The 15046-nt window shown below is 44.3% G+C and overlaps 1 protein-coding gene, 1 long non-coding RNA gene and 1 pseudogene across 5 annotated transcripts in view; 2 read left to right on the forward strand and 1 right to left on the reverse strand.

The window, feature by feature from the left end:
* LOC129484771 (uncharacterized) overlaps window positions 1-7581 on the forward strand; it is a 41500-nt gene extending 33919 nt beyond the window's left edge. For both annotated transcript variants that reach the window (XR_010114328.1, XR_010114329.1), the window contains one exon: window positions 5606-7581. This is a non-coding gene — a long non-coding RNA (uncharacterized lncRNA). The remainder of the gene's footprint in view (window positions 1-5605) is intronic.
* ITGA9 (integrin subunit alpha 9) overlaps window positions 1-15046 on the reverse strand; it is a 376700-nt gene that overhangs the window by 21532 nt on the left and 340122 nt on the right. The gene's annotated exons all lie outside the window — the stretch shown is intronic.
* Window positions 11442-12193, forward strand: LOC129484750 (NADH dehydrogenase [ubiquinone] 1 alpha subcomplex assembly factor 4-like; annotated as a pseudogene).

Raw genomic sequence — 15046 nt, forward strand, 5'->3', positions numbered from 1 at the left:
TGCCTGCATTCCCACAGCTAGAGTAGGAGAGAGTGTGCGTGTGCCAGGGGATGAGGCAAATGGACACATAGGCCACCACAGTTTCTGAGCCTCAGTTTTCTCATCCGCAAGACAGGAGCAGAACAGTGCCTTCCCATAAATTGAAAAGGGGTAATGCACACAGAGTCCCCAGCATAGCATCTGGCACAGAGTCCGCCCTTGACAAATAGAGTGTTCCCGTTAGCATCATTGTAGGGAGTTTTTTTTGAGGTTGTGCATGGCTGGCTACTTTTTAGTTTTTATTTTAGTTTTTGAGACAGAGTTTCTCTCTGTCACCCAGGCTGGAGTGCAGTGGTGCAATCTCAGCTCACTGCAACCTCTGCATCCTGGGTTCAAGCAATTCTTGTGCCTCAGCTCCCAAAGTGCTGGCATTACAGGCATGAGCCACCACTCCGAGCTCTTTTTACTTTTTAAAAATTACTTATCGAAGTCAAATATACATAGAGAAAAGTATAGGTATCCTAAGTGTACAGCTCGCTGAATTTTCACCTACCAAATGCTAAATGCATGTGTTTAACCAGCACTCAGATCAAGAAACAGAAGGTGACCAGCTCCCTAGAAGCTCCCTTCCCCCTTCCTTCCAGTCTCCACCCCCACCAAGGATGTCTAACAGCTTGGATTAGTATCACCTGCTTTTTTGGGTCCTTGCTATAAATGGAATGACGCTGTATGAACTACAGTACCTGGTTTCATTTCTTTTCTCTTTCTTTTTTTGAGACGGAGTCTTGCTCCATTGCTTAGACTGGAGTGTGGTGGCGCAATCTCAACTCACTGCAACCTCTGCCTCCTGGGTTCAAGCAATTCTCCTGTCTCAGCCTCCCAAGAAGCTGGGATTACAGGCATGTGCCACCACACTCAGCTGATTTTTGTATTTTTCATAGAGACAGGGTTTCACCATGTTGGCCTGGCTGGTCTCGAACTCCTGGCCTCGAACTCCTGGCCTCAGGTAATCCACCTGCTTCAGACTCCCAAAGTGCTGGGATTACAGGCATGTATCTGGTTTCTTTCTCTAACTGTTATGTTTGGGAAATTGCTCCAGGCTGTGACAGGTCCACTCTCACTGCTGTATAGTATGCCTCTGTGTGGACATACCACTATTTATTTATTCATGCTATTATTGATGGGCATGGAGATTATTTCCAGCTTGGGGCTATTAAAAAGAGCAATTTTCAGACAATAGGCAATTCTCAGGGAAGAACATTTACCGGTAGGAGGTGGTAGGACAGAGTGAGCTCTGAAGTCTGTCATCCTAAATCCACTATTTTCTATCTAGTTCAAATGAGCAGCTTTCATCTTCAAAGGCAGACAGACTCATGTCTTTGGGTTCCTGCCCCTAAAAGGCTGTGGATCAAATCAGCTCCTGCATTCAGAATCTCTCATGGTGTCTTGTACAAATGAACTGTGAGGAACTGTTAGGAAAGATGGAGAGGGAGGAGCGCTGGCTTTAATCTGGTCCTGGTGCAACCGTAGGCAACCAGCTTTCTCTTCCTCTGTGAAATGGGGGTCTGATAGGGAAATGTGGCAGTTCTGTGAAAGCTCCTGGGTGTGAGAAAAGTCTGCTAAACCTTACTGTTGACTATGAATCAGACTGAGACACTGAGCTCAGCGGGGTTAGCTGTAAAGCCCAGCCCCCTGTGCTAACCCAGATGGCTTCTTAGGGACACTGAAATCTGCATACCAGCAAAGCCACGTTGGAGGTCTGGTTTTGTGGACACAGAGGTTAAAGTAGCAGCTACAGTTTAGTCTGGCAAGTTCCACAAGAATGCCATGTCACTTCCCCGGAATGTGGGCTCTATCTCTTATTATTTTTAGGGATGCTGTTCATCCCCTTGGATACGTGCTCCACGCTTTGGCAGAGCCTGTTCTCTCACATCACAACTCTCAAACTCATCTGTGAGTGATGAGCTGAGCGTCCTGTAGCTCTAAGAAGTCATATCTTAGATTAAAAAACAAAACTCCAAGGAAGGAACAGCAACATGGACGACATGGAGACGAAAGAAGCACTGATGATCAGGTCCCATCATCACCACCAACGAGCTGGGTGATCCTGGTTAAGCCCCTACACCTTTCTAAACAACTTTTCTCTCCATCCTCTTGTTTCCATCCCAGGTACTTCCTGGCTCACATCTCGTCTTCTCTCACCAGTACTATTTCAGGAGGCTTGGAAAGGCCTCCTTGTTGTTAGAGTTGTTTTTCTAAGGCACAGGTCTCATCATGTCACTTCTCGGTTTACAGTGTCCATGACTTTCCTTTAGGCTAAGCATCTAATTCAGGACACCAGGGCCTTCATACTCTGGTCTCCTTCCTGCCTTTCCAGCTGTTCCCAGGACACATATTTACATTCTAGCCAGTTAGAGGCCTCTCCTCTGTGAGACAGGTGGTCCCCAGCCTCTCTGCAGGCTGCTCTTGCCTCCTGGAATGCCCTTCCATCCTTGTCCATCTGACAAGCTCATTATTGCTCATATGAAAATGTTCATACTTGACCAGCCTGGCCAACAGGGTGAAACCTCATCTCTACTAAAAATACAAAAATCAGCCAGGCGTGATGGCGTATGTCTGTAGTCCCAGCTACTTGGGAGGCTGAGGCAGGAGAATCACTTGAGCCCGGGAGGCAGAAGTTGCAGTGAGTCAAGGTGGCACCACTGCATTCCAGCCTGGGTGAAAGAGCAAGACTGTCGTAAAAAAATAAAAAATAAAAAAATAAAATAAAAATGTTCATACCCTTTGATCCATTAATTCTGTACTTGAAAACTTAAAGGAAAGAAATATAAAATACGGAAAAAGTTTTATGCTCAAAGATGTTCACTGCAGAATTATTTATATTGGTACTGAATTAGCAATACCCTAAGTGTCTAACATTAGGGCAATAGATAAGTAAAGTACGGTCAATCACAAAATAGAATATCACAGAACTATTAAAAATGATGACAGTAAAGCTGGTTGTCAAAGCATAATTTTCAAAAAGTTAAAAACATGATTCTCATACAAATATATAGTGAATACGTGGCAAAGGTTTATTTAACTTATTATTGAGGAAGTCAGCAGGGTGGCAAAGCTAGTTTTAAAAAGACCAGAAAAAAATGTGTTGTCACAGGAAAAAAATTACTGAAATCAGATTACTAAATCAAATACAAAACTGGCTAATACCCTACAAGGCAATAAATTCTAACCTTTGGGATATTTTCAGTCAAACAGAAATCATTTTTACCTTTACTGGCAAGAGTCATTTATAACTTATCAGCCTTCCATAAGTTAATAGGTAACTTTACAGAATTTGGGCCCTGGAGAGTTAGGCAGGCCTGCAGACCAGTGCTTCTTAAATTTTACTGTGTATAAGAATCACATGAGGAACTCTGTTAAAATGCAGGTTCTGAATTAGAATCTAGAATGGGACCTGAGAGCCTAGATTTCAAATAATCTCCCCCATGATGCTGATGCTGCTGGTCTGTGGACCACACTTTGAGTAGAAAGGGGCGAGGGGATGCTCCAGTATGACACTGAAAGGATATGTAATCATCTTTTTGCCTGATTTCCAAATTTTAGATGCTTTTGAAAACAGTAATAATGTAGGAAAATGATGTTTATTTTGCTAAGTTAAAAAATCAGAAGATGCTGGCTCATGCCTATAATCCCAGCACTCTGGGAGGCCAGGGTGGAAGGGTTGCTTGAGCCTAGGAGTTCAAGATGAGCCTGGGTAACATAGTGAGACCTTGTCTCTACAAAAACACAGAAATTAGCTGGGCATGGTGGCATGCAACTGTCGTCCCAGCTATTTGGGAAGCTGAGGCAGGAGGATCATTTGAGCATGGGATATCGAGGCTGAAGCGACTTGTAACTGCCACTGCACTCCAGCCTGGGTGACAGAGCAAGACCCAGTCTAAAATAAAATAACATAAAATAAAATAAAATTAAATTAAATTAAAATAAATAGGTTGGGTGTGGTGGATCACACCTGTAATTCCAGCACCTTAGGAGACCAAGGCGAGTGGATCAACTTGAGGCCAGGAGCTCAAGCCAGCCTGGCCAACATGGCGAAACCCCGTCTCTACAAAAATTAGCCTGGTGTGGTGGCACACACCTGTAGTCACTTGAATCTAGGACGTGAAGGCTGCAGTGACCTGAGATTGTGCCACTGCACTCCAGCCTGAGAGACACAGTGAGACTCTGTCTCAAAAAAATAAAATAAAAAATAAAAAATAAAAGATTATCTAATACATAGAAGACTTCAGCTTTGCAGAAATATAGTAGGAACCCTTTAAAGTAAATAGGTGTTTTTTGATATTATGAATATTATTTCTCTGTTCTACTTTTTACTGTTTTTTAAATTGAGCATTTTAAAGGCAAGTAAAACCATTTTATTTTTTTGAAGGAGAGACTTTGCTTCAATATCTCCTTTCCTAAGAAGCCTGCCTTACTCCCCTGTTTTCAGCGGAATTAATCATTCTCTGAGCTCTTGGAAACAGTAATTTTCAACCTCCTATAGCATCCCAATGCATACAAGTGGAGCTTCTTAGGTGGGCAGCTAGAACCCAGCCTACTCAGCCCCCATTTGTTTTTATTTTTTGGAGATAGGGTCTCACTCTGTTGCTTAGACTGGAGTGAAGTGGTACAATCTTGGCTTACTATAGCCTCAACCTATACTATAGCCTCAATCACTTGAGGTGGGCTCAAGTGATTCTCCCACCTCAGCCTCCCAAGTAGCTGGGACTACAGGCACACACCACCACAGCCAACTGATTTTTATTATTATTTTTTGTAGAGATAGGATTTTGCCACGTTGCCCAGGCTGGTCTTGAACTTCTGGGCTGAAGTTATCTGCGTGCCTCAGCCTCCCAAAGTTCTGGGATAACAGGTTTGAGCCACTGCACCTGACCCAACCCCTCTTTCTAAGCCCTGTTCCTCCCTAACCTGACCTCAGCAGCCCCTGAACCAACTCAAGGGAACCCATGGCTCCAACAAAACAGAGTTTTAAAACCACAGCTGTACACTTCACAGTCCCAGTTCTAGGTCCTTCTCACTCTCCAAGGTAATGATGAATCTTCCTGTCTACAGACTCCAGTAAACTGTGATTTGTATACAATAAAGACAGGAATGCATGCATTCCTGTCATCCGAACCAAGGCACTGATTCATTACATGATTCATGAATATACAAATTAATACATTCAACATAATTTCTGCTGTAAAATCAGATGAAGTATGAACATGACTCAGTTTGCAACAAAAGAGACGTGGGATTTGAAGCTGGAGTCTCTGAGTGTGATTATTTTCTCTCTCCTTCAAAAATATATTTGCAAATGTTACATCTTTTGGGGGAGTCCTGGCCATCCATCCATCCGTCCATCCGCCCATCCACCACCTATCCATCTGTCAATCAACCTGTCCATCTACTCTGTCTGTCCGTCCATCTGTCCGTCTGTCCGTCCATCCGTCCATCCATCCATCCATCCATCCATCTATCCATCCATCCAACCAACCAACCAACAAATGTGTCTGTAGTAGCTCCTATGTGCTAGACATTGTGGAAATTCATTGATGAATAAAACAGGCGGTCTTTGCTTTCACAGAACTTCCAGCTTCTAGAGACTACTAGCCAATTAGAAAAATAAATGCAACATTATAACTGTGGAAGTGCTACAAAGGAGAAGTTCATGATGATAAAAGATCCCCATGATAGAGGCATGGGAATGAACAGAGTTCCCTGAGGAGCCATTTGAGCTGAAGGTGAAAGGACAAGCAGAAGAAGTTTACCAGCTAAACAAGGGAGGGAAGATCATTCCAAGGAGAGGGAACATGATGTGCAAACCCCCTTTGGCATGAGTGAACTTGGCAAGGGTGAGACACTGCCATTGGCCAGTGGACTGGAGCCAACAGGATGAACAAGAAGCTGCAGGAAGATGTTCATGATATGCTGGAGAGACAGGAGCTGGAGGCTGCAGTAAGATCTCCATGCTTTACCTTAAGAGGAATGGGAAGCCACTGGAGGATTCTGAGCAGGGCAGTGATGTGATTTGCATTTTGCAAAGTACACTGCAAAATGAATCTAGGTCGGAAGAGATAACTGAATGTGGGAGTACAAGGAAAAAGCCCCCATGAGAGGGCTGCGGGGGAAACGGTTTCCCCAGGTTAGATCCATGCTTTCAGTAAGAAAGGAGGTGGTGTGAAAGGAACAGATTGACTGAGGAGGAGAAGTCTGCTGGTTTTTGGGGAGTGGCTGTGAGGGTCGTAGCAGGCTGAGCTGGGGAAGGCAGGAGCTCTGGCCAGTGAAGGGATGGCTGATGGCCTGGTGCGGACCCTGGCTGGAGGGCTCACACACTGGACGCTGACTAACAAAACAGACGAAAATGAGGAGTATGAGGATCTGTCTCAAGGGGGCCTTTGAGGAGGGCAAACAGGCCTTTGAGGCAGGTCCAGACACTGGCACCCTGCCTGCTTCTGTAGAATTTAATGCACCTGAGGTTACCAAGCTGGTGTCATGGAGTGGCCAGAAGCCAGCTTCCAGTCTGAGGCAGTGGGTGAACCTAAACCACACTATTTGACTCAATTCTGTGTTTCCGGAAACTTTTATGTTCTGATCAATGCAAATATGCCTACTGTAACAGCTGGCAATGCCCATGTCTCCACAAGGCCTGAGAATATGACCACAATGGCAGTACATCTCACCCAGGCTTCTGCTGGATGGAGGGCTTCCAGAGACGGAGGGGCAGCTCGGTCAATACCATCCAAGAGGAGGTTCAACTCCAGACCTAGGCCAGCTGAAGATCAATGACAAGGGCAAGATGGCTCTCTGCAGTCAACATCACACACTTGTCTCAACAGAAGGAAGGAATTTATATAAAATAAGAAGTGGAAAGAGAAGAACATCTGCGACAGTGAGATGACATTTCCACCTGATCCTGATTCCATCTAATAGCCAGTGCAGGTGTCGGGGAGGGAGGATGGAGACAGGGTGGTTGGGGCTGGAATAAATGTTTTCAGCAGAACCATGCCTCAGATGGCTCTCAGAACTCAGCCTAGAAGGCAAGCCAGTTCAGAGGCACAAGGAGACTTATGGAGATGACATAAATGAACAGAAAATAAACTGTACATTTCACAAGATTGGCACTGTAAGTCTGTGCTGTGATGAACAGAGATGTCAAACATGCCCCATGCCTGCCAGGTGTCATGTTTCCAAAATCCCTTGCTCTGTCAGAGTTTGCAGAGGAATGAGCTGGGCTTTCTAATTCCTGTTACTGGTAATGGATCACATTTGTAGAGTACTTACTATGCATCAGGCACCATGCTGAGAGGTTTCCTATCTACTACTCCCCATAATCCTCACATTGCTCTTTACAGAGAGAGGGGATGGAGCTCATTTACCTCAAGCGATGGAGAATCCCAAGGAGCCTTCATTCTCCCCTTGACTGCACATCTGTGCATCTAGTTAAGGACCAGGACACAATGGGAAGAGTTCCAAAGCCAACTGACCACCAAATAAGTCTGAGCATGATGTGCTCCTGAAGCCATTAGAGCGAAGGGTCACTCCTAAGACAGAGGGTCAGCTGTCTACCACCCAGGAATGCGATTCCTCCCACCTGCTCTGTGTGTGGGCTCAGGGCTACAGGACAGCACAGGCCAGAGGGGTAAGGGGTCAAGGGAGACTCAGGGCTTGCCAACAGGCAGAGCTGTGGCCAGAAATGGCTCTTTCACTGACCGGCTGTGGGGCATCCAGCAGACTCCTTCACTCCCGGAGCCTCCATTTCAACAGAAAATGGAAGTTGTGTGCCTAGTTCACAGGGGTGATGTCAGAGTGACAGGAGGTAATCATAGCACATGCCTAGCACTTCACAGGAATTCAGCAGATTCGAGCACACCTCACACAATGAGGTCATTCATCTTAATGGGACATGGACACGCACACTGAGCGGAGCACCCAAGCTCTGAGTGCAGAACATTTCCATCTGTGGCCAAGACTCGGTTCTCTGCCCAGATCCCTTTGGGTCCCCTCTCTTGATTCAGCCTGCCCAGCCCCCAGGTTTGTCATGCCTTCACTTCTAGAGGCCTGCCTCAATTTTAGAGGGTAAAGTGGCTTGGGGTTACTACCTCTGGAGCAGCCCCAACCAATGACTGGCAGATACAGGAGTGTGAGACCCCAGCTCCCCTGCTTCCAGGCAGGACCAACTCCGAGGTCAAGATCAGGGTGAGGCTAAGATGGTCCCTGAAATCTCACCCTTGCTTCCCTTCTCCTCTTTCCTATCCTGTCCCATTTATTTCCGGGTCTCATTGGGAACATCTCCCTAAATAAACTGCTTACATGATGGCCTTATTTCAGGGTCTGCTTCTTGAGAATCCAGCCCAAGACACCATCTGACTTCATCTTGAATGCCTGATCTTCCTTGTCCACGTAGGAAATTCCTTCAATACTTGTTCGGGGGTCACTCCTTCTGTGAAGCCTGTCTTGACCTCTTCAGCACAGATACTCTGGGCACGTATGCATACAGTGCTTCAGGGGTGTGAGTGTGTGTGCATATGTGTGTGTGTGTGTGTGTGTGCGTGTGTGTGTGTGTTGACCTGTTTGGGGCTGTGGAAGTCTTGAGGGTAAAAATTTCATCTTGTTCATTGTTACTGGGGGTAAAACTAGCGTCTAGTGAAAGCCTCTGATGGACTGGGCAACTTCTGAGAATACAACTTTCCATAGCAGTGGCTTCTTTAGAGTCCACGGGTCCAGTGAGGGGGTATGGAAGCCACCAAGAGGGAGTTCCAGGAACCTCACCCCTGAGTCAACCAAAGCATATTTCAATTTAGAAATGGGTTCTGTTGCCTAAAAATAATAATGATGATGATCACACTCATGATGACGACTGGAAACTTTGATTTAGAGTAAACTGACCAGGACTTGAGGATTTGGGGAGAAGGAGGCTCATTTTTCATGTGGTTCATCTCCTTGGCCATCTCTTTATACAATGACAGCCACTATTAACAGAGTGCCACCATGGATGTGCTGTGCAAGGGGCTTTGCATCGAGATGACACTGGATCCCTCCCAGCCCTCCAGGATAAGCAATTCCTCACATGTGAGTGGCACTAGTCACCGCACCTTCACTGACATAGACATACTGTCCACTTGCTCTATCTCCTCTGCCACCCTGACCTCTTGCCAGGTGATAGTCACAGCCTTCTAACCAGCTCCTTATTTCCACCCTTGCCCCTACAATCCACCATCCACACAGTGGCCTATGATTTTTAAAGAACATACATTGGATCATGCCATTCCCTGCTCCAAACAGAAGCTTTCAATGGCTTTCCTTTGTAACCGCCCAGTGGTGTTACCTGGTGTGGACCCTGCCTAGGTCCGCCATGGTTCTCTTCACTGCTAACCAGGTTCCTGCTACCTGGTCTTTCAGTGCTTTGAAGAGGCCAAGCCTTTTGGGGCTCCATACAGCTCTCCTCCCCAACTGAGACACTCTTCCTTATGCTTGGCAAGCGAATTCCTTCTCATCTACCAGTCTCAGCTTCCTTGGAGAAACATTCCTCGACCCCCAATCTAAAGCAGGCTACTCCCTGGGGACTAAACTCAACTGGAAATAGAATCCTTGTTTACGTCCTTGCTGACTGCTGCCCCCTCGGCCAGCTCTAGGAAGGCAGGGATCATGTCTCTTTTGTTCCCCATCGAGTCCCCAGTGCCTAGCACAATGCCTGGCTCTTAGCAAGCCCTCAATAAATATTCATCAAACAAATAAGCAAATGATGACCATTAGAAAATATGACTCGTGTGTTTGGCAAACTATACCGAGAGTTTTCTCAATTCTTGAGAGCTTAATTCTCACATTAGGGGAGGTGGGTGAAGAGAAAGAACTGCTCACCACCCACTGCTGATGGCATAGGATGGGGGCGGTGATGACCCTTCAACAACCCTCCTCTTCATCCTACATCTTAGCATAATGTGAGATTCAAGGGGGGGGAAGATTCTATTGTCATATGGAACATGATTGTAACTATAATTGGTCACATAAATGATAAATCACAAGTCACAGTCTATTTCGTGACAGTAAAAGTGGTAAACTTTGCCTCTAGAAGCAGTACACCAAAGGAACGGTAAGTGGCATTTTTTTTGGAGTAATCTTGCTTGCCATGTTGAAAGATGCCTCTCTGGTTGAGATACCAGGCTTGCATCTTTGGTGGGGGCAGTGTAAGGGAGTGGTGTGAAGGGGCAACTCACATGTGGGCAGGACTGCGGAGGTGCTGTGCCGCCCTGAGCAGCAGCTATGCACCAGCCCTTCTTCTAGGAGCTTCATGCTGGTATCAGTGAACCTTCTCAGCAACTCCAGAAAGTAGAAAGGTTTCTGCCTGACTCCAGAGCATGAGGTAGAGAGAACCCAGGGATAGCTGTGTCCAGTGTCCAGGACACCATGCCAGACTTCCTGTGCCTGGACGCGGCCTATAGCCCTCAGGTTTCCAGGTCCCTCTGATTTTCGGTCTGGTTCTCCAGCCTTCCAGCGCAATTCTGAGCACTTCCACTGGATAGCCTTCGAATCCATTCTGATTCTGCTGAAATGAGACAGAGCCAGTCTTTCCGGCTGGCACCAAAGACCTCAGTCTGGTGCATGCTCCATATGGCAGCAGCTTACCGACTCATCTGTGGACTTACAAGTTTATCATGTATTCTGCTATTTGAAAATATCAAGAAAATAGCAAGAATTCATGCACGCTTCTCATACAGACTGAGACGGGAGTTTGAGGGGATGTCTTGCAGTAACAGAGCTGATTCCATAAAGTCTTGATTTGCCTTGGGGGAGTTTCTGGCTTCAGGTGATGGGGTCCTTTCTTCTTCTGTGGGCCTCAGTAACTAATTCAGGGATCAGAGAAAGCGCCTTCACTCCTCAGCCTCATCTGATAACTTTTTATGGCTGCACAAAGAGAGATGAACATCTCTGGAGCCTACTCATTTTCTTTCTGAAGGCCTTCTCGGAGATAAATTCCTTTTCTTTCTGAGGGCCAGCTTTCCAGGGCATGATTAACTACATTTCTCCTGTTCTTCATCTTTATAGTTTCTGTGGGCCTCAAAAAACACTTTCTGAATTTTCCCCTCTCACCCCCTACTCACTCCCTGAAAGGTAAGTAGAGTTGGGTTGAAGATGAAATTCAACATGTAATTGGCACCTCGCAACCAGCACTTTGATTCTGCATTCACACAGGTCTCACATGGCATTCTCAGGTTTGGGTCTGTACAGAGCCAGGTCCGGCTGATGTGGCTGGTCCTAGAAACATGCTAACATGCTCCCTGAGAAAGGCCCTGGAGCCTGTCATTAGTGAACCAGGCAAAGCCTCAAGAATCTATGACATATTTCTAGTTATTCACCCAAATGCTCTGTAAAGCACAACTTGTACCATGGCATAAAAATAAAAGATATAAAGAATCACAGGACATGTGCGCATGCTCCAGACACCCTGGAGGCTTCCTGTGCCAGTGTTCCCACGTGTGGCGTAAACCTGAGGGCATCATGTTATGAGATGGGGGCTGCAGTGACTCGCAGGATCAGGCATTTCAACCTAGAGAACTGAGCGGAATGGGAAATCAGCAAGATGAAGCCGTCTCCCGCTCCCAGGCACCCCTCTACCAACGGCCTCCTGCGAGAGCAGATTAGTCTCTATCCAGAAATTAAGGGAGAGATTGCTCATAAAGATGACAAGCTGCTGCTGTTTCTAAAAGATGTGTATGTTGATTCCAAAGATCTTGTGTCTTCTGTGCAGGTAAAAGCTGCCGAAACACATCAAGAACCAAAGGAATTCAGATTGCTGAAAGGCCATCACTTTGATATGATAAATATTAAGAGCATTCCCAAAGACAAAATTTCCACTGTAGAAGCACTGACACTTCTTAACAATCATAAATTTTATCCAGAAACATGGACTGCTGAGAAAATAATGCAAGAATACCATTTAGAACAGAAAGATGTGAATTCCCTTCTTAAATATTTTGTTACTTTTGAAGTCAAAATCTTCCCTCCTGAAGACAAGAAAGCAATACAATCAAAATGAAGAAAATCACAAAAATTTCCTATGTGTACTCCTCATCCCTCATCCTGCATATTTTCTCATTTTTGGCATATTAAATTATGTTAATTACCAAATGTTTAATACTCTCATTGTGAGAGCATAGTCTTTTTTTTTTTTTTTTTTTTTGAGACGGAGTCTTGCTCTGTCACCCAGGCTGGAGTGCAGCGGCACGATCTCAGCTCACTGCAAGCTCCATCTTCTGGGTTCATGCCATTCTCCTGCCTCAGCCTCCCGAGTAGCTGGGACCACAGGTGCCTGCCACCACACCCAGCTCATTTCTTTTTTTTTTTTTTTTTTTTATTTCTTAGTAGAGACAGGGTTACACCACGTTAGCCAGGATGGTCTTGATCTCCTGACCTTGTGATCCACCCGCCTTGGCCTCCCAAAGCGCTAGGATTACAGGTGTGAGCCACCGCGCCTGGCCGAGAGCATACTCTTAATATGTATTGAGCTCCCTGACTTTTCAAGATTGCCATGGAATATATTTTGTTTTCTTTTAATTTGGTTTAGGCATATTTCATATGTACATGTCAGCATGTCTAATCAGTACATCTGTACCTTTATTATAAGTAAAAGAGTTAATTTGTTATTTTAGGCACATCATACCAACTCTTAAATTGGTCAGATGACCCCTTGGGAAATATTCTGAATCCTTCATTTAAGTTTTACTTTCCAAGTTAGGTGTTTAGTTCATTCTTCATATGTGATAGTGAAAATAAAAGCTTTCCTGACTTGTAAGACTCACGTTTTCTTGCTAGGGAAAGAGACTCGATAGCAAGGTAGACTAACAGTATTTCCCAAATAAAGGCACACAGGAGAAAATAATGAATCAATAGACTCTAATTAAAATTACTACCCCAGGGAATAAGAAGTATTGAGGATTTATTTTATTTTGAATTGGTTTTAAGTATGGAATAATCGTCTTTACAGTTATAAAAAAAATTAGTGTTTACAAAATGTTGGGCATTTCTGCTTTGACAAACAAATAGGTAAGTCCCGTGGCCTTCAGAGGCAGGCAGCAGTAGAAACTTTCGAAAAAGTAATTTCTCTGTATTTAACATGGAAATAGAAAAATTCAAAGAATAATTAAATAAAAAAACCACGGTAAATGAAATGTGGTGATTATATATAGTTTCGAATGTTAACGCTAGTTGAGAGAAGGGAGAAAAAATATCAAGTAGAAGCAGAGGACAGGATCATTGGAAGGGACCTGAGAAACTGCTGCTTCATCCATTTTAGCACACTTATTAGCATGGCATGTACCAATACTAGGATCTTGAGTGAGAGTGTGTGAGTTTAGCTCTGCCTAATGTATTACTGCTTGTGGGATCTTTGGGAGACTGTATCCTCTTTGAGATTGAATTTCTTCTATAAAATGAGCATAATACTACCTTACTTAAATTTAAGGGTCATCATGAAGATAAATGAAACAGTAAAGGACTACAAAGGACCAAGCAAATATGAATTATTGTTTGCAGTGGAGAAACAAGCGCCCGGTGAGAATATATGACCTAAGGTTCTGTAGTTTATGACCTAACCAGGCCCAGAATGCAGTTTTTCATATCCCAGTAGTGTGTTTTTTCTGTTGTGCCAAAAAACAGCATACCTCAGGGAAGGAAAAAAGTCTGAACTGTGGGTATATTGGGGTTATCAGTGTGCTTCTGAGGGAAGACAGGCATCACTACTTCCCAGAGATGCTGCGGAAATGATATAGAAGACGCTGAAGAATTCAACGTGATGACGGAATGAGGCATTTGTAGTAATGCTGAGAACAGAAAAATGGACTGAGTGGAAAATTTGTTAGCATGTCTTTGAATGTAGATTTGTTATGTGAACAAACTACCTAGTTTATTTTTAGTTCAATACAATAATTGTTTTAAGAAAACATGAAATAACTACTCAATATAAAATGCATTTTAAAACTCCTGTTAAAAAAATCACAGGAAAATTGTTTGCTTTCTCAATCAGTTAAATTTACCACCAGGCACACGTTATGTGGTTAAAAATCTGATTGTTTTCCTCCCCACTCACACCCTGCTCAATACCAAATGCAAGTACATTTCCTGTTCCTTCCAAGGCCATAACAATTTGGTGCCTAATCTAAAATCTTTGAAACTTTGCCTGATTTAAATTTGGTGGCGAGCCTCTATGGAAATTCCCCTTCAGACTGATAGTTGACAGAAGGCCAGGCATTCAGAAGAATCACGCAGGGAAGAACATGTTTGTTCTAAAAAGGCAAACCTTCCTACTCAGAAAAGATCTTTTTTTTCCTGCCAGGAAAATTGAGAACAACAGATTGTAGAACTTCATCGTAGCTCATGGACTGAAAAGGCAAAGTCATGGAAAGGAGGGAGAAGGGGCATTGTGGAATTCCCATGTGTGTTTTTTCTTAGGAGTGCTAAAAAAAAAAAACCTCAGCCTCTTCCCAAGAACTCTTGATAATGAAAATATCACCATAGTGCTCAAAATGGAACAGTAATTAATGGAAGTGGTATTTTGGGGGAGTACAGATGACTCGGAATCCAACAACGAGATGTTACGCAACATTTTCCTGGATCCCACAGTCTAGTCCTATAATGGAAGGCAATATGCCCAGTGATTTTTTTTTTTTTCATCTACACAGGGGATTCCACGTGTAGAAAACCTGTTAGCTATTTCCATTAGCTTCTACTTATTAACACTGTGGTTTACCAGAACATTCTAAACCTCTCATGTTGGGCACGTATTTCATTCTATAAAACTTTTAAACCAGAACTATGACAATGAGCAGGGAACCACTTTTCTTTTTCACTTCCCAGGTGGAGGTCTGAACTAGCAGTTAAATGGCCAGAAGGCAGGGAAGAAAAGGGAAACGCCAACTCCAAATATCTGACCTGCCAGAAAAACTGACTCTAAGTAGTAAATGACCCAGCATCATTCCATTTAGTTTCTATTATTAAAATTAGTGCCTGGCCTGAGCCGACAGATGGAGGC

The sequence above is a fragment of the Symphalangus syndactylus genome, chromosome 1 (genome assembly GCF_028878055.3).
Source record: "Symphalangus syndactylus isolate Jambi chromosome 1, NHGRI_mSymSyn1-v2.1_pri, whole genome shotgun sequence".
Classification (NCBI taxonomy): Eukaryota; Metazoa; Chordata; class Mammalia; order Primates; family Hylobatidae; genus Symphalangus; species Symphalangus syndactylus.